This window comes from Electrona antarctica, assembly GCF_951216825.1.
Source record: "Electrona antarctica genome assembly, chromosome: 7".
NCBI lineage: Eukaryota > Metazoa > Chordata > Actinopteri > Myctophiformes > Myctophidae > Electrona > Electrona antarctica.
In genome coordinates, this window is record NC_136812.1 from 49,208,214 (window position 1) to 49,229,364 (window position 21,151).

The following is a 21,151-nucleotide window of genomic DNA, read 5'->3' on the forward strand; positions in this document are numbered from 1 at the left end:
GGTTTGCCCCCCCAAGAAAAAAGACAAAACAAAAAATATCTCGCTCTCTCTGGATGCAGACCTGGGGCTTTGTAAAGAATTGATTTGGGCACTGTTTGAAGCGAGTGCTCAACGTGTGTGTGTGTGTGTGTGTGTGTGTGTGTGTGTGTGTGTGTGTGTGTGTGTGTGTGTGTGTGTGTGTGTGTGTGTGTGTGTGTGTGTGTGTGTGTGTGTGTGTGTGTGTGTGTGTGTGTGTGTGTGTGTGTGTGTGTGTGTGTGTGTGTGTGTTCGCTGAACTCGTGTAAGTATATATTAGTGTTCAACTCGGTGAGGGCTGGATTGCATTAAAGTGGCACTTGAGTGTATATGCTAAATATTAGAGTTCTGTGGTTGAGTGCAATGATTGAGGGCTTTGCGTGCGCGTGTACAGTACACCCACAGGATGTGAGGACATAGGCTATATATATGTGTGTGTGTGTGTGTGACCAGATTTGACTGAGAGCCTGCCATCACGCAAATTCCAGCTTTTCACCAGAGGAGAAAAAAGGTTTTTTTCTTCCAAAATGAGTTGATGGCACAGGCAGACTCTTCACATACTGTACTAGAGCATGTCCGAAATAAGTATCAGAGCTGAAATCGACATGTAAATATGAAATGAATGCTTAAACATGTAGCTAGGTGTAATGTTAGAGACCACAGAAGTGAACCAGCCTGTTTTCTCAACTCACTGTTTTCTGCAAGACATTACTCCATAAGCCATATCTCCAAAACTGGTGGGCCAAACTGAACAACCAATATGTCTATTTGAAGCTATGATTCCCTGCTTTCATATGACATGAAAAAACAAAAATTCAAAAACATCCAATGGCAGTCCCTCAGTCAAATTTGGTCACATATATGTATACAGTATATGCTCTGAACCAACAACATCGTTCGCACTGCCAACACACAGCCATCCGCTTGTCGAACTCTTCTCCTCCAATATTTGCGTTACTTTGGAGATGTTATTGATTTATTATTAGTACAAAACATACATTAACCACTTCAGCCCTATATACATTCCGGTCATTTGAAAATAGCCGAGCCCAGAGATCTATTTTCAAAAGATTTGTACTAGACCGGTGCCCGGCTGTAGAGCACCAAGTCGGCAACGATGGAAGTTGGAGATCCATGCCCCACCCGGCTATGCAATACCCGTTCCACCCATCCTTCTGTGTCCCTTTTATGCCCATATATGGAGATTTCTGTATCTGTCTCCCTTTATTCCTATATATGGAGTTCTGTGTCAGGCAGGCCCAAATATGGAGTGTTGTGATTTCAGAACAGGTCAGCTCCATATATGGAGCCTGGCCAGGGGCCCTGTCCAGAGCACGGGCAGAGGCCTTTTGTGGCGGTTCTGGACAACCGTGGGTCCGACCGATTCGACACCGGGCACTGCACTGCACTGTGGGGCGAACGGTTCTCGAGTTACGTGGATTATAGACATACGTGCAGACGTACAGAGACATGGTGCATTTTTAGAAAAAATAAATAAATATGACCTTCTGCATAAAGAGCACTTTCTACTTTTGGTATACTTTACATTTTTATTGTATTTCTAAATTGGTATTCAAACTTTTACTTAAGTAATACAAATGTGCACGTACTTTTTCCACCGCTGAGTATGTGCGTGCGGTAGGCATTTGCGGCCATTCATATGTAGGCTCTGCTTTCCTCTCTGACAGCCTGTGAGTTTTCCTGCAGGGAAATATAAAACTCTGTTAACTAATTACTTAAATACTGCTTTATGGCATATCTTAACTCATTAAGACGTGAGGCAGATTATTCTACAAATGGCTTCTAAATCCGGCTCACTTAGGAACGATTTAGAGAACCTGATATAGCTGCCCTCCCGTGTGGCCGCAATTGCATTGCAGAGATAATTAACCATCACTTCATATACTCCATAATATACTGGCTTGAGACCGAGAGAAAACGGAAGATTGCTTCTCTCTCATCTGTTTACCATTTAGTTTGTTTAGTTGATGTTGTTTTTTGCGTGTGAATATTTCACACACTGCGCTGTCTTCTGTCTGCAATGGAATTGTTTTGCGTTCATACATTCTTTATGAGGCCTATCTCGGCACTGACGTGGGGTGGGTATTGGTGACAAAACTCAAACCTAGGGAAACATCACAAGCACTATTAATAATGCATGGCGTCATCATCATCATCCACGCAGCGGGGGGTGTGCTCTTACTTTCCTCGCGCCGTAATAACCGTGCAGTCAGCCGCTCCTCCCAGAGGGAGCGTGTACACACGCCGTGCACGCGGTGCACGAGACGGAACAACACGCTGTGAGCTGTCACCTGTCACGGCGAGGGAACGCAGCCAGCGAGGCAACAACACAAGGCATAAGGGACTCGAAATGGAATGGAATGGTAATAAACTGCCGTGAACGCTGGGTTCATGTCCTATATATTCTGTGTGTGTTGCCTTTGTGAATATTGGATATTATGCTGCTGAGGGTGCAGGGAGTTGAGGATGGGTGCGTGCGACCGTGCGTGCGTGTGACCGTGCGTGCGTGCGACCGTGCGTGCATGTGTGTTACGGCTAAACAGGAAATACATTTGTGAAAAACAAATTGATGACATTTACAAATATATAAATGCACCTCACATTTATAAATCATAATCGTGGAGCTTTTCTTTATGAAAAAGAAAACTTTATGAAAACTATGAAACTTGCACCTTGCCCTCGTCTACTCGACTAGATCGGGTTTGAGGCCATTGAGCGTTGTACAGCCATGTGTGTGCGCGTGTGTGTGAGTGTGTGTGGGAGAGCGAGAGAGACAGTAGACAGTCTAATAGAGGGTATGCGCATGACATCATCATACCCGGAAGTTGCAGGAATGCCTATACTGAGTGTCAATTAAATACTTTCTGGCTTTGACAGCCCATACATCCAAACAGAAAAGTCCTATCTGATTGCATTAAACGACGTTAAACGACGTTAAACTCACTTTTCCACTCGCTTCGCCACTCGATTTGCCATTGACTTTATGCATGCGCATACCCTCTATGAAAATACGAATAAGGGTACAGCGGAATGAGAGCTTTTGAGAAATTGGACGTATAATTAACCTGTATCTGTCCCAACAAGCCAGCAACTGTTGTGTGTGGGTGTATGGGTGAGTGGGGGGGGGGGGGGGGGGGGGGCAATCCATGCTGTTGTATACTGCAGGGGTTTTCAACGTTTTTGGCCGGGGACCCCCGGAAATGCTTTGGCAATGTCTCGGGACCCCCGCCCCGCCCCCCTCCCGACCCCCAATATAAATTGACTGCTACAATAACCTTAACCCATTTTGGGCGGGAACCCCTTTTGGTGTTTTAAGCATTATGTTATAATTTAGCTATTTAAAAATAGCAGATCTACAAGCTCGTAGCGCGCCACCGAGTGGCGCGCTACGAGCTTGTAGGTCTGCTATTTTTGAAAAATCGTGAAAAAAAAATCAAAACTATTATTATTATTATTTTTTTTGAAAATAATTTGGGGACCCCCTAAAATAATTTGGCGACCCCCCGAGGGGTCGCGACCCACGGGTTGAGAACCCCTGGTATACTGCACCGCCAAAGCTGAAAGAAGTGCCTGGAGCTAATTGGCACTACAGATGTTCTGTTTGGAAACTTGGCAGCCCGGTAGATTGTCAGAACACTGCCAGTTAAAAGGGGCATTGACAAGGTGTTATATGTTAATTTTACTCAGATCCCCTGAATAGATACGACTCGAGTTTTCAGTATCAAAGCAGTAGAATTGGCAAGGCTAACCAGTGGATGAAACCTGGGGAAACATGCAGGACCCATACACACATACTGTACAGAACACATGTTCTGTGTCTTGTCACAATGCAGTTCCAAAGGGAGTCACAGTGGTTTGACCAAACATTTGTGCTTGATGGCTGTGTTCTGCCCATCAAACAAAAATGTTTGGTCAAACCGTGTGACTCTCATTGGAATTGCATTGTCGCGGCCATTAACAGTTTAAGGGCCCCAGACGGAGATCACCGTTAAGTTCAAGTTCACGGTCAGTTGCCCGAGACGGAGATTGATAAATAGGACGGAGATTAATGATATCAAAACCGGTCGCATCGCTCCACAGCCTAGGAGCGCTTGTTGCCCAATCCTCGGTGTTGCACAACAGTGACACGTCATTGAAAATGTTCCCTCCCTGTTTAGCGGACGAAAACAAAAATCTTAAAATGTTCATAACTCGCGATCTAAATCATCCCGTCTAATTATGAAAAAAGATCCTGTGTTAGACGGCGCTCCGCGGTCCAGTCGCTAGTCGCGATAGATTTATTCTTACCTCCCGTTGTTGCCGATCGACTCTAGAGTGGTGTGGCTATTGTTAGCTGCTACACAGACATTCACAACAACTTCCGGTCCCCCAGTAAAAGTGGTCTGGGCGCTATAAATGATGGGCACATTTTATTAATGGATTAAATAGGTCCGGGCCCTCAAGGTGTTAAACGCAGACAAGTCACAGAACATGTATTCTGTATGTGTGATGGGGCACTGCGCAAAAAGCATGGAATATGGTCCTATATACTTACCAGCAAACTCAGGTAAACTCCCTTAATGTACCATCACCCATGTATATTACTGTATGTACAGTATATGCCTGCTAAACTTGAGGTTTACGTGCAAATCTAGTGCCCATAATTGCCCGTTAACCCCTCTTTTAACGTACTGGGGCCTCAGAAAACATTCAGGAAATGATCAGGAAAGCGTGAAGAATTGCAATGCAACACATCTGTATGTTATGTTGCAGTGGAGTGTGTTGCGATGAATATTCAATAGCCAATGGGGTGATTAAAATGATTGCAATGCAATATTAACTATACTTTTGCTGGGGACCCCTGTTGGAACCCCTCCCAGGACTCATGGGGAGTGATATGCGGGTTGCTTATTCCATCCATTATGTACAGCTGCATCTAATGACATATCCCCTCACTGAACTCATGTCAATTATACCACTGAATGTGGCTTATGTAGAGTAGCTATATATATCAGCTTCATCTTGTAGTGTTCTCTCATGTACAGTATACACAATTCTAAAAGGATTAGGGAAAGGATTCAATGTCTAATTTGTCCCCTGCTGAGTTAACCCGAACCTCTATCTTATAATAATTACTGTGGATGTTTATTTATGCATGGTTATGTTTGCACTTCAGCTGAATGCCTCAATTGATTGTAAATTAAATCTCTCTCTCTCTCTCTCTCTCTCTCTCTCTCCCCCCCCCCCCCCCCCCCCCCCCCCCCCCCCCGCCCTACGGAATAGCCTACAATATGACTTGGAATTATTGGAAATTGATAGTGTGGAATTAGGATTTGGACATGTCGCTGTGAGTAGTAAACACCAGAACATTATGAAAGAAATGCTGCGCTCAATGTAAATTAACTACAAAGCTCACACCTGCTGCATTTTCTCCTATAATGACGAGCCCCAAATAAGCTCCCCCAGTTCATACTTGGCCAATCAATCAATTGACCAATCAGCTTCATTATTGTCACAACACAGTTACACGTAAAAACAAAATAAAATAAATGTAACTCTCATAAGAGAGTTCAAGGAGAAGATAATAGCAGCATGTTAAAAGTCACATGTAGTGCATACAATAAAGTGCATGGCAGTATCAAGTAGCTTAGCATGTCCTAAAGGAACACCTTAAAACGTAGGGCCATTCAAACGGGAAGCGAGGAACGCTCAAGAGGGGCGCAGCAACGCAAGCGTAAAAAAATAATAAACCAAACAGAATCCAGGTCTGGTGGTGAGTCGCGGGCATGTGCACGAAACGAGCACGCGTACAACAAATTCAACGGGCTGCGCTCATGTAAATTATACGCTTGCGTTGTCGCACCGCGACTGCTCCCCAGTGCTCCGTGCAAAAACGCAGGTCTCATTGAAAACTAACTATAGGCGCGTTATATCGCTTAACGTTTAAAAGGCCCTTTATGCATCAGTATAGTGCAAACCAGTTAAGTGCAGGCTTAGGTTTTGTTCAGCAGCATGACAGTTGCTTGCGTGCGCGCGTGCATTTTTCCTCCACTTTTGCTTCCACTTTATGTGCGTCCATCCAGACATGTCACTGTGGAGAGAGAGAGAGCGAGAGAGAGAGAGAGAATTTACAATCAATTGAGGCATTTAGCAGATGCTAAAGAGCAAACATAACCATGCTCATTCACCATTAACTCAGCAGGGGACAATTTAGACATTGAATCCTTTCCCTAATCCTTTTACAATTTTGTATACTGTACATGAGAGAACACTACAAGATGAAGCTGATAGATATAGCTACTCTACATAAGCCACATTCAGTGGTATAATTGACATGAGTTCAGTGAGGGGATATGTCATTAGATGCAGCTGTACATAATGGATGGAATAAGCAACCTGCATAATTATCACTCCCTATGCAGCAGGAGTCCTGGTTCCAACAGGGGTCCCCAGCCCAAGTATAGTTAATATTGCATTACAATCATTTTAATCACCCCATTGGCTATTGAATATTCATCGCAACACACTCCACTGCAACATAACATATACAGATGGGTTGCATTGCAACTCTTCACGCTTTCCAGAGAGAGAGAGAGAGAGAGAGAGAGAGAGAGAGCACTGTGGCATATGGAGGAGACATTGGCAGGAAGCAAGGCAGGGGGAAATGAAAACACAGGGAATGGAGGAGGAGAGAATGAAATGCATTAGAGGTGGAGAGCAGAGTGGGATGAGAGTGCGAGCGGCAGCCGGCAGGAAGGGACAGAAGTGAAATGAAATGAAAGAGAGAGAGAAGCACGAGGGAAGGCTATATAGCAATGCAGGGGGAAGAGGGGGCAGAGAGAGAAGAAGAAGAAGAATGATTGAGCGGTGCCAAAAGTGAGCGAATGAAGGAAGAATGGGGGAACGGACAGGGAGAGATGGAGAGAGATCAATTATATCGTTGCTGTCGGGCAGAAAACCTCGTATCTCCATATTCTAACGTTTTGTGTTTATCTTCATTAACCCATTTTGACCTGAGATCAGATTCTAAAAATGTCTTCTACATCCTGACAGTTTTCTGAAAAAGCTATGTTTCCATGTCAGTCGTCGTTCGACTTTTCAAAAATAGCAGACCTACAAGCTCGTAGCGCGCCACTCGGTGGCGCGCTATGAGCTTGTAGATCTGCTATTTTTCAATAGCTAAAGCATAACCTTAATGCTAATGCCAGTGTCACGCAAAGGTTTAGTCCGCAAGCTCGAAACGCGACGTGAAGCGACGCGCTTTGAGCTTGTATACACTGTAGATCTGCTACTTTTGCTATTGTTTTAAAAACTTGAATTGTGAGAAACAACCAGCGTTGTTGGACGTATGAGGTTTCCACCCGACAGAGACGAATTGGGAGTGAGAGAGGTATAAGGGAGAGAAAGGAGGTAAATTCCGCGGCAGGGACGGACGGACGGGAGGACGGAAGGATTTAGGGAGGTATACTACAGAGGGCGAAGAGGAGGAAGGGGAAAAACAGATGGCCTGGGGGTGAATTATCCATCCATCCATCCATCCATCTTCAACCGCTTATCCGTAGTCGGGTCGCGGGGGCAACAGCTCCACCAGTGTGCTCCAGACTTCCCCTCTCCAGAGCAACATTAGTGACTTCCTCCTGGGGGATCCCGAGATGTTCCAAGACCAGTGAGTCGATGGGTTTCCTACAAATGAGCCTTGGTCTGCCCCGGGGTCTCCTCCCAGTGGGACGTGCCTAGAGGACCTCGATCCCTAACAAGATGTCCGAGAGGCATCCTAACCAGATGCCCGAACCATTGGCTCCTTTCCAGGCGAAGAAGCAGCGGTTGAAGTGGTTAATGTATGTTTTCTAATCAAAATTAAAATCTCCAAAGTAATTAGTAACTAAAGTTTTCAAATAATTGTAGTGGAGTAATTTTGGCTCTGAGAAGTGGAGTAGAAGTAAAAGTATTGGAAATCAGAAATACTCAAGTAAAATTGTAGTTAAGTACAGTACTTAAGTACATTTACTTAGTTACCCAAACAAAATAACCTTGTTATGGGTCCCCTTAGTTTTTGCTTCCTACATTTGGTTTTTAATTCATTTAATTTCAAAACATTACCCAAAAAAGCAAAACTTTTCATGAATTAATAACAAAATCCAATGATTTTATTTCCAGTAATGTCATGAAGAAATGGTAATAGTTGAAAAAAATAAAAAATAATAATAATCCTTTCACACAAAGATTCGGCGGCCCCCATGTAGTTACTCAGAGGACCCCCTAGGGGTCCCGGACTCCCTGTTGAAGACCCTTGAGTTACATACTGTATTGATTGATTGATTGATTGAAGAATTTATTAACAGTTTGCAGAATTACAGTACATTTCAAGCACAAACTCAATACAAAGGCTGTTAACTGTGAGTGGACGACCCAATTAAGCATTACACTTGTTTCCAATAGGGTCCACCATGTTCAAATCATCAAAACATTTAGAGACGTACAAATAGACACTTCTATAGACAGAACAGGAATTCATCATAAAGGAGGTAAAAAGGGAAAAGAAACATATACAGTGAGGGGAAAAGAAAGGGGTGGGCGGTGGGGGGGATTCACGTTCAGCTCCGTTAATTTGTTTGTTTTCCTTGGAGGAGCTGCGTTGGGTCCCCAAGTCGGCTCCGTGGCCGTACCTTGAGTTGGCTGTGTGGCCGCGACCGTCTCTTGTGTTGTCCTTGCGTTGGGTCCCCAATTCGGCTCAGTGGCCATACCTTGAGTTGGCTGTGTGGCCGCGACCGTCTCTTGTGTTGTCCTTGTGTTCGTGTTTGAGGGATTCCGATTTTACAGGGGCCAGTTTCGAATTGCAGCCGTCCGTAGGTGCCCTTTGAGAGCGGTTTTGAAAGAGTCAAGGGATTCGCATGTCTTAATGACAGTTGGTAGGGCGTTCCACATTTTGGTGGCATAGGAGCGAAAATAATTTAGTCCCTTGTTTGTGCCGAATCTGGGTTGTACATGGTTCGTTGCACTCCCTCTGGTGTACTGTACTGTACTGTACTGTACTGTACTGTACTGTACTGTACTGTACTGTACTGTACTGTACTGTACTGTACTGTACTGTACGACCACAGTCCCTGTAGCAAGGCAGCATGTACGTCTGTCCCAGTCAAAAACAAAGGAGCCCTATATATAATTGCTCTGGGGCGATGCTGCCTCATACACTGAAGAAACACCGATATTTGCGTGCATCTCGGAGGGATTGTCGATTTTTAATTGTGTGAAATGTGCCATTTGAGAGCAACGACTTCAAAAGCCACAGAGGAGATTGTACACTGTAGTGTAGAGCAGGGGGTTTGAACAAGGCTTCTCATGTCAATAATTGCCAATTATGCTGTCCTTTTGGGTCCCTGACATGAACAGATTGATTTGTGTAGTAAATGTCTTATTAACTGCATATGAGAAATGGATTTGTATAACTACTAGTGGTGATGTCGAAACATTTTACAACACGAAACCAATGTTCTAATTATATATTTGGGTCTTGTTTAACCAATCCCCCCCCCCCCCCCCCCCCCCCCCCCCGTAATAGTTTCACTTTAGGAATATAGCAAAAAGAAGGTTATAGGTTTAGGCATAGTTGTACTGAGGTTAAGTTTAGGAATAAGGTTAGGTTTAGGCATAGTTGTACTGAGGTTAAGTTTAGGAATAAGGTTAGGTTTAGGCATAGTTCTACTGAGGTTAAGTTTAGGAATAGGCATAGTTGTACTGAGGTTAAGTTTAGGAATAAGGTTAGGTTTAGGCATAGTTTTAAGTTACGTTTAAGGAATAACTGGTTGGCGACCATTCCGAGGTCGCCATACGTTTGACCCGGGGCGAGCGTGTTTTATGGGCGAGCGTTGTTAGTATTCAGTCAAACTACTATTCTGGCTATAGGGGACCCCATGAAACGCCCTCAAAGAACCCTATAGAGCAGGGTTTCCCAAACTTATTTGGACCAGGTACCCCTTTTGGGGTAGACATTTTCCAGGTACCCCCTCATCTGAAGCGGCCGCAGAAACCTTGAAAGTGTCCCGAGTCTTTTTGTTGTTTCTGCAGCATGCGTCCTGCTGTTACTGTTTGGGGTCACGACAGGTTGACTGATGTTGTAGTAATCATGTCAGCTATTGGCCCAAAGCAAACATGGGAGAAACACAATGAACAACACAAAAAATACGTTTATTGCGCAACTTGGCAGAAATGACCACGTAGATAAACATCATTTGAATGTTAAAAAAAGTTTGAAAAAAAAATCTTTTTTTTCTGGGAATTATTTCGGGTACCCCCTGGCTATGCATCGCGTACCCCTAGGGGTCCGCGGACCCCACTTTGGGAACCGCTGCTATAGACGTCCCCATGGACCCCACTTCGAAAACCACCACTGCACCATCCAGGTCTCTCCGGGGGTTGAACTCTCTGTTCGCGATGCGGTAGTACATGAGTGGCATATCATAGAGTTCAGGACAGGTACAGCCTGCCTGCTGTATATTATATCCTCCAGCTTCTCCAACCTCTACCGCCGACAGCGGTGCAACGGCAGCACCAGGTTCACAGCCTCTCCGCGGGCTTTGATCTGTTTTTACAACCTCAAAGCAATCTCACGCACGGCACCACATTAAAATCTTCATATAATGCGTCATGCGGGGAGGAGGAGGAAGTACCATCGAAACAAGACACGCTGCAGAGATGCACAGGGACTCTCTCTCTCTCTCCTGTGGCACAGCAGCTATAGCGGTGTATATACGCCGCCGCGCGCTGGGCACGCACATCAAGAGGCTCTTGAAGTTCACTCTCCTACTTGGATCGGCTCAGTCGCGGCGCGCGTGTGTGGGAGCTGTATAAAGTGAGCAGCAGGGTGACCCCGCTAATGTGTATTCATGTTGGAACAACCACGCCACAGGTGATGCCGTGTAGGGGTTCCTTTTTTCGAACTCCTGCATTTATTCTTTCTCATGCGGCGTGCAATTATCCCGCGTGCAACGGACGGACCTGCCAAGGCTTTTGTGTGTCATGCCTTTACTTTGTAGCTATACTGTGTAGCCTATATAGCCTGTACAGTACAGTACGTCCCCGGAAACAATAGCTGTACCGGGAGCTAGGGCATTAAGCAACTAGTCGACTAGTTTACTAGTCGACAAGTAAATCCACTAGTCGACCTTGTTGGTACTAGTTGACTAGTTGATCAAAAAAAAAAATATATATATATATATATATTTTTTTTTCCTATTTTTTCCCCGATTTTGTAGGCCTCAAGATCAGGTAGATTATAGTTATAGTCTCCATGTACACAGTTTTTCAATGTACAAATATTTATTTAAAAAAATATATATATTTATTTTTTATTTTTTACATAATAGGTAGTTAAACAACTAGTCGACTAGTAAACTAGGCAACTAGTCAACTAGTAAAAATTACTAGAAGTGAATGCCCTACCGGGAGCAACAAAATTAAACAACGGGAAAGTATAGATTGTGGGTTGAATAGAATAGAAATGCACAAAGAAACGGCTTCCACGCTTTTCACAAGCAGGTGCATGTAATGGGCCTTTGTAACACACCGCCATAACGATTATGAATGTGCATGATTCTTCTCCTACTGTAAGATCGTTAATATGCGATCAATGTCAAAAAGCAGATGCTTTCTATGAGTAACAACATGCGTTCATTCTTTACTTGCGCGATCAATCGGCCACGACAAAAAGCGGGCGACTCAGGAGGCTGGAGACTTTTTATTGATTGATTGAACCCTTTAACAGTTAATACAGATATATATGGTACAGTTATACAACAATGCTAAAAGGATAACACAAAAAGCCCTGTTTCCATTGGTCCTGTGTATTCAATTTAGTGTACTGTGGTGCTCAAACCTTTTAATTTCAGGGACACCCATAACTCAGAGAGTACAAATAAGGTACTAATGGACCCTTTTACAGGTTTTTATACACTCAGAGTTACACACTCGTACAGGGTCATTTGGGACCCACTCGAGGACACCCACTGGTGTAGCAGAGTGTTTCCAGTGAGCCAACACGCACAATAGCAGCACCCTGACTCTGTTTGACCAGAATGGAACAGAGCCTTCATTAGTATATCATCGGTAACACCTGTGAAGGAAGTCGGAAGAGGCCCGGAAGTAAGGAAGAGTTATTTCCTAAATGGTGTATATACGCATATGAGCCTATTCATCATTCACAGATGGTTAGGTCAGAGTACCTATTTTTATTCTGTGTGCCTGCCATACACTGCCAAACACTGCCTGGATTCCGCCAAACCTAATCTCTCTCTCTCTCTCTCTCTCTCTCTCTCTCTCTCTCTCTCTCTCTCTCTCTCTCTCTCTCTCTCTCTCTCTCTCTCATATATTTGTGTGGCCCACAGCACGCACCACATCGTGGCACTCTGTGTCCACAGGACTGCATTCATACATCATGGTGCAACAGAATGGCGGCTACATCATGCGTGTATGATGGAGCGATAAAGACCCATAAAGTTGTGTGGTCCCGAAAATCTGCGGTGTAACATTGTGTGCCGTTTCCTACATTCCATTTCCTTCATTGCATGTCCGATTGTCCGTGTGTGTCCATGTACCCCCCCCCCCCCCCCATGATTGCCAAACTGTCTGAGAATCTTACATGTGTGGTGTAAAGTAACTAAGTACATTTACTTATAAGTACTGTACTTAAGTACAATTGTGAGGTATTTTTGCTTTGCTTGAGTGTTTCCAATTTCCAATACTTTTACTTCTACTCCACTACATCTCGGATCAAAATAGTGTACTTTTACTCCACTACATTTATTTGAAAACTTTATAGTAACTTTATACTTTGGGGTATTACAACAAAACATACATTACCCACTTCAGCCATATACATACTGTATAGAGTTAGCCAATCTGCTATTTTCTAAAGATTCTTATACACGTTGAACTTGTGAAATGGGACATTCTGCATAATGAGTATACTTTCTACTTTTCGTACTTTTATGCTGTAGTACCAAATTTTGATTACCAGACATTTACTAGTATTTCTACAATGCAGTATTGCATAGTATTGTGCGTGTGTGTGTGACTGTGTGTGTGTGTGTGCGTACAGTACAGTACGTGCGTGTGTGTGTGTGTGCGTGTGTGCGTACAGTACGTGCGTGTGTGTGCGTGCATGCGTGCGTGCGTGCGCCCGACACACAATCCAAGAACAACACGGGCGCCATCCATTTCCCGCCATGCAGCGTCTCGTGGATGACTTTACAACCAGCACCGTGGGGTAAATAATCTGCGGAGACGATGAGCGGAGCTATAGCGCTGCTGCTGCGGTGATGTTCCACCGCACTTAGACACACATCCGTTCATCAACACATACACATTATACTGTCTGTACCCCATGAATGTCCTGCCAAAAAATATGAATCGCAGTAAAAAAAAAAGAGAAAAAAACATGTGGTGAATCCTGCAAAACACATTTCCCTCTCCATATAATATTATATCCTTGATGATTTTAGCTTCAGGGCTAAAGATTCGATCGCGAGTTTAAGCGTTGAATTCCTTTGAATGTCATGGTCTCCGTCGGGTGGAAACCCCATAAACGTCCCAAAACTAACTTTCAGGATTCAAATTCAAAAATAGCTATAATATATATATAATCCCGAGTTGGTGTTGGCTAGACCTCACTCTCGCAGCAACTATATATATATATATATATATATATATATACTTGTAGATCTGCTATTTTTATGCGTTTTGTGTGACACTGTCGTGTGATCAATATAGGGCGTTAATTTATGAAAAATCGCCAAAAGGAGATTTCTGCCCGTCAACACGGATTTACAAACAATTATCTAATGCCAGCACTGAATCTGAATCGAGGGTCCGTAATTGTCTTTGGACGGAGTCGTATACATGTCCAGTGTTTCCCCCGTCATTCATTTTAATTGGGTAAAGTTATACCCTGGCCGAGCTTATAGGTCCCATATATTATTCCACTATGAGGGGGGCGGTGGCGGTCTGTTTTTTCCCCTCTGTACTGTACTGTACTGTACGCTGGGCCTTCGTTACAGAGCTCCAGGTGGGGAAGGAAGTTACGAGCGAGTTCTCCTTGGTTTCGTGTTTTCATTTCCATTAACTTTATATATAGGCTGTCACCCGTTGCCAATGTGACCGATGCAGGTTATGCCATCATAAAGTTTTTGATTTCCTGTAAATAGTCTCTCCCCCTCTCCCTCTCCCTCTCCCTCTCCCTCTCCCTCTCCCTCTCCCTCTCTCTCTCTCTCTCTCTCTCTCTCCCTCTCTCTCTCTCTCTCTCTCTCTCTCTCTCCCCGCTTTTGGATTGTTTTCTTTTTCATGGAGTGTCATAAATGTGTCATTTCCTTCCTCAAGCCACGACACTGGGCACGGTCACAGGCTGCCATTTTCACATAATAGAGAGAGAGATAGTTGAAAGATTAAGCATTTTAGCAAAGACGGCATGGACTTATTCCATCATTTTCTTCCGTACATTGTTACTGATTTTGTTACTGATTCTCGTGCTATTCTGTGTTAGATAGAAAACAGACCTACAGACTTAACAGTAAAATGTAATAAAGATACAAAATTAAGAAAAAAACACAATAGACTTGAAGTTTGATCTAGCCATCTGTACTTGGACTCATGATAGTGCACAGCCGCACACTTGTGTGTAATATTGCTTAAATACATATTATAGTATATATACACAATATAACCTGTAATATTTTACATTTTTGATACTATATACAGGTTTAATGTTTGTTTTTAGTTCAATGTTTGTTTTCAAAAGGCCATTGACAATGAAGGGAAAATGTACGTCATATTGTCCCTCATTACGTCATATTGTCGCTTTATTGTTAATGGCATTTAATGTTTGTGTTGGCACCGTTTGTTTTACACCACCATTACATCACTATAATCAACATGAGTTAGACTTTAATATATTAGCTCCCCTCACTTCACACGGGTGTGATTTTTGGTCAATGAATGGATATAACATCTGTCGGGTTGACAGTTACTTTTCGGGGAAAAAAGCAAAAGTAGCAGATCTATAAGCTCAAAACATCTCCACCTAAAAGAGTGATCCATACATGCATAACATAGAGTTTAAGTAAAATGAAAAAATGTCCAAGACAATTATATTTTACTGGTTGGACTGTGCAGGATTCCATTGGATTTGTATAATCCAATGAAATCCTACATTGTACTTGCATAGTAAACACTAAATTAAGTATTTGCAAATGATTCATTTCTACAAAGTATACATGTTTTAACTCAATGCATACGCACGCACGCACGCACACACGCACGCACGCACGCACGCACACACACACACACACACACACCTCATTCCTTTGAAACTTAAGGCATGCCTATTTTATGGTGTGTGCACTTGATAAAGAAAATGCACTGCCTTGCATTTCTCCTGCACGTGGAAAGAGAAGGAGAAGGAAAAAAAACAAGCCTTAATCCACATCCACACGAGTCAACTAATTCTTCCATTCTTCCGCTTGATATATACCAGTAGTATTCCTCAAAGCCTGCCCAGGGCCTGAGCCTATTACATCACTGTACCATCAACCCCACCAACCACAGCCCTGATTGCACGGCCAAAAGTAGTAATTTTAAGGATTTTGGGAGCAATTGATTGGGCGGTCCTAAACCGGAGCACATGTTCCATCTAGGTACAGTGCACTCGCTTCCTGACATGTCTACCAAAACTGTAAAGTAACCTTACTCCCCTGCTAGAAAAACCAGCATGATTTCCCTGCTGGTCTTTGCTGGTCTTTGATGGTCTTTGCTGGTCTTTGCTGGTCTATGATGGTCTATGATGGTCTAGCTGGTGGACCATGCTGGTCCACCAGCTAGACCAGCAAGGCTCATGCTGGTAGACCAGCATGAGCTTAGCTGGTGATGCTGGCCTAGCTGGTGGACCATCATAGGCCAGCTTCACCAGCTTCACCAGCATAGCTCATGCTGGTCTACCAGCATGAGCCTTGCTGGTCTAGCTGGTGGACCATCAGAGGCCAGCTTCACCAGCTTCACCAGCATAGCTCATGCTGGTCTACCAGCATGAGCCTTGCTGGTCTAGCTGGTGGACCATCATAGGCCAGCTTCACCAGCTTCACCAGCATAGCTCATGCTGGTCTACCAGCATGAGCTATGCTGGTGAAGCTGGCCTATGATGGTTTAGCTGGTCTCATGCATTACTTTGTACATATTCATGCTGCCATCAGTACAGTAGTCATTGTATAAACGGTTGAGAAATGACAGTTACCATGTGAGGGTCCCTGGGGGTCCCCTGGGGTCCCCAAACCTTGGGACCCCCACAAACGCCCCCAGGGGGGCGACACGATTCCAACGAACCCACCCCCGTGCAAAACGGTTGAGAAATGACAGAGTTACCATGTGAGGGGGGTCCCTGGGGGTCCCCAGGGGTCCCCGAACCTTGAGACCCCCCCCCCCCATCAATTTATATATTTTAAATACTTTAACATATCTGCTTACACATGTACAGTAAACAAAAAGGTACATTTTAATTTAACCATTTTTATTATCACAATCACAGTGATCCAACTGTCATTGTGTAGGACTATGTAATGTATTTTGGAGGGTGTTAAATAACATTGCAGTACATTTTGATTTATTATTATTAACTTCTACTACTCTTACACTACATCTCAGAGACAAATATTGTACTTTAACTCCACTACAATTATTTTAAAACTTTAGTTACTAGTTAATTTGTATTTGTATTACAAAACCTACAGCAATCTGGGAACCCATCTGCAAAAAACAAAGGGAAAATGGCACCCCCTTGAGTCAACAGTTGACTTGAGTCAACAGTTTGTTGACTCAAGTACAGTAGGGAAACCACCTTAGATTTAGGCCATTTGAAAATGGCCAATCTACAAGTTCCCAATTGAGAACTTGTAGATCCAGTTTCAAAATATGTTTTAATGAGAATCTTAATTTCCCCCAACGTCTAACATAAAATACATTTTGCTGATGTAAATACAAAAGGCATATTATATTCCTCAATCAGATATTTATTTGACCATTTGAGATGTCAATGGCATCTTTGTGAGGAATAAACAAGATGGGGGCGGCAATCTAATTGGGTGAATACCCACAATGGCTGTTTTGATTCAACTAACATTATGTTAATTGGGTCAATGGATTGAAGAATGTGTCAAACATTGGGTCAACAAGATGGGGGCGGCGTCATTTACGGTAACCGTGTATTGCGATGCGCGTATAGCAGAGCAGTTACGGTAATGCACATTGGAGCTGAGACCGCCCGCCTAAAACAACAGTAAACTAGGCCAGGGACCCACGTTTTTATTAATTTAAGTTTACTGTTTGTGTGACGGTGTGAGAGAAGAAGTGTGGACGACCTCAACGAGGAGGCAGAGGTAAGAAACACTTGGTGTGTTTTTTCTTTTCCATTTGTCCGAAATTTCTATTCATTTCAAGTGTTGGCTAGCCGTTAGCAGCTAATAGTGGCTAACGTTATCTTAGCTAGATTCACCACCGGGGATAGCTGGGGAAGGCTAAGCTAAGCGCTAGCTTGCTAACTTCGAGGAGACAGCTATAGAACTTTAATAGCTGTTTATTTGTTAGATGTTTGCACGCCAGGTTCTCTGGTCAGTGGTCACTGCGAGTACTCCTCGACCAGTGATTCCCATACTTTTTTCATGTCAAGGACCCCCAAATTGACACTAATTATCCCGCGGACCCCCATGCAGTTTGACATGCATTAGTCTACCAACCAACCACCATTTAATGGCATTTCTATCTCTGGGACTCCCAATTTATATTGTAAAATCAATGTGTTACAGCCCCATAAGGGTCCATTTGGTTCCATTTGTATCACTGAGTTACAGCCCCATAAGGGTCCATTTGTATCACTGAGTTACAGCCCCATAAGGGTCCATTTGGTTCCATTTGTATCACTGAGTTACAGTCCCATAAAGGTCCATTTGGTTCCAAACTATAATTAAGTTGGGGACCCCCTGGAACTCCATTCTAAATCCTAAAGTTTCTGAAAAACCTGTTGCTATGTCAGTGGTTCTCAAACATTACATGTCAAGGACCCCAGAAATCATATGGAAATGGCCGCTGACCCCCATCTGAAAATATGTTGTTCCAGGGACCCCCCCAGAAGCAGTTAAAAACATTCGCTGTGAAAGAACATGCATTCAAAGATTTGCACCACATTTTCACGTTTTTCTTCTTTTAAAATAGCAGATCTACAAGCTCGTAGTGTGGCTCGGTGCCGCGCTATGAACTTGTAGATCTGCTATTTTTAGTATAACATGATGCTTAAAACACAAAGGCGTTCCGGTCCTGAATGGGTTAACTTAGTAGTTCTGTTTTCATTATGTTCCAGGTCACTCCAGTTTCCTGTCCTACTTGCCAGGTTCTCTGGGAGGACTCCTACTGTATGTATATAAGTTAATATCTATATATTATTATGACATTGTGAAGTCAATACTGAAGCAGCATTTTAACTGTCGTAGCTGTAACTTATCCATTGTCAAATAATTAAAGCCATTTCACAAATGTATTGGAAAATGTACAATATTTCCTCAATCCCAGCCTAAAAGAACAGAAGAGTGCTACAGTTAAGTGTGACATTTGTGAATTTAATGAGGTCTGTGATGAAAAGACATATTTCAAACACCTTACAGGACATCTAACAAATGACAAAATCACTGTTGCCTGCCCTTTTATAAACTGTAACTTTAACCCAAACCCTTGCACCCTAACCCTAACCGAGACAACCACATGCAAAGTACCAACCTGCTCAATGGCAGTGTCTGACTCACAGACACTCCATCTCCTGAGCAACTGTTGTGATGCTAGATATGTGAAGTTATGATAGCTACATGACCTGTCTTAGGATGTACAATTCTGTCTTATCCATTATCTAATTTTGTTTTGCAGGTGTATGCCGAATTCAAAAGAATCACAGGAGTTGACTTGATCTCAACATTCCTCTCGACGCTGGATGAGCACACCAGAGGCCTGATTCAAGTTTACCGCTCCAGAGCACACCACCCCAGTCAAGAGAAGTTAAAGGTCCTGTTGGAGAGCCTTGATGACCAGGTGAGATGGAGAAATAATGCCCAAAAGGGTCTTAAAATATCAGAGGCAGTTGGGGACGGGTCTTTTCGTTAACCCAGGGTGCGTTCAGATATAGAACTAAGGCCACTGCTGTGCCCTCTGGTCGTTCGTTTATTCGAACGCACCCTATATTCTGACAACTCATGAAAAGACACACTGATTGGCCAGTAGTCACTTTGAGTGGCAGAGTGCCATCCTCACTTCCGCTCTGTTGTTTTTTTACAGGTCGCTCCAATGAACTAGGTTTTTATGTCTATGCCTTTAACCGCATGCCACTATATAGTCCCTATTCTGGTGGAACACACAAAAATAGCACATCTACAATCTCACACATGCACCTTTGCGACATGTGAGCTTGTAATTTGGCTATTTTCTGTGAAGATATTTTGTATAACTGATAGTAGAGATCATGGGAATCAGTGGTTAGAAAGTATCTTTGATTATCAGACAGCTGGTTTTTATATTCCTTGCTTTTTTAACAAAAGTAATTACAGATCTATTTCTTGATTGGAATTCCCACATGGTTATCATCAGCACTGTCCTGTCTGGAGTAGATTATCAATGAATAAAGCATGCAATGTTGTGCAGTTATTTGAATCAAATTCTAACTCATGTTCTTTTCTTGGTATGTAGACCACATATATCATAAGACACAGGAGGGTGGTGGCACTCAAAGGACTGCAGTTCTTTCTCAAGGAAAAGGATCCAATTGTTCAGACCTGTCAGGTAAATCAGCATTTCAGCAATCAATGAAAATCCACCTCATTGTCATTTTGGGATATTTCTTAATGTTCATTTTTTGTTAATGTGCTCCAATCTAGAGAGACGATGTGGACATGCACACCAGTGGCGTCCGTATGGCTATTCTGGAGATCGTGGCGCTTCCAGGAGGCCCAGACTCGGCGCTACAAGCTGCGGTGGTATTGGAGGATTAAGTGGTCGTTGACGGCCTTCCAGATGTTCCAAGTGCCTTCGCTGTTCTCTTTGGCCTTATTTATGCGCTCCACATCGAGTATCCACCAGGTTGGAAGTTCTTCTTTGAGGCTGTGCAAAAGCTGTTCCTCTCTCTGGATGCGGAGAAATGTTCAGCACGCGTTGAGACACTGAGAAACTTATTGTCTCAGTAATAGACAATGTTTTAGATCCGATTGTTTTGAAGTTGAATCTCAGACTTCCAACTATGTCTCATCATAGACCTTTTTTTCTTCTTCTTTTTGCCAAATGGATCTGCATAAGGGGTACGGGCGTTGCACAAGATGGGGTCTACATCTAACTATGTCTCAGATATAGACTTTTTTCTTTATTTTGCCAAATGGATCTGCATAAGGTGTTGCACAAGATTGACTTTAGAACCAAACTGTCTCGAGTATCCACCACGTTGGAAGTTCTTCTTTGAGGCTGTGCAAAAGCGAGAAATGTTCAACACACGTTGAGACACTGAGAAACATATTGTCTCAGTAATACACAATGTTTCAAATCTTAACTATGTCTCTACTAAACTAAAACTAAAGGCCACATTTAACTTTTTTACTTTTTACATATTGTTACAGACTTCAGAACTTTAAGACAGTGGTTCTCAAAATGGGGTCCTGAAGGGAATTCTCAACAATTACTTACAATGGCATAAAAATCAACCTTTATCATATACTTTGGCTGTTTGAAGGTAGCTGATCTACAAGCTCAAAAGGCGTTGTGGTGCGTTGTGAGCATGTAGATTGGATATTTTCTAAAACAGTTGAATAATTGGGGGATTTGAACTAATATTGTGAACATTTTAATACAAATGGGGGGGGGGGTTAATTTGTTTCAATTTGGGATCCTGACCTTAAAAAGAAAGTTTGAGAACCACTACAAGAATTGTTAAGCTTGTCATAAGCCATATAAGTCAGACAATGATTTATTTTACATGCGGTTATAGAATGTATGTTGCCAATGGTTGCACTTGCACTGAACATGGTGACAGTATTTTGATGCCATATGATGGCACATTTGCACTGACGAATATTGT

The 21,151-nt window shown here is 43.1% G+C and overlaps 1 long non-coding RNA gene across 1 annotated transcript; it reads left to right on the forward strand.

The window, feature by feature from the left end:
* Nucleotides 1–17,304: 17,304 nt before the first annotated feature.
* LOC306926425 lies at nt 17,305–20,791 on the forward strand. Its single transcript, XR_013790379.1, has 5 exons — nt 17,305–17,429; nt 18,407–18,458; nt 18,964–19,125; nt 19,777–19,869; nt 19,965–20,791. It is a non-coding gene; the product is annotated as an uncharacterized lncRNA (long non-coding RNA).
* The last annotated feature ends 360 nt before the right edge of the window (nt 20,792–21,151 follow it).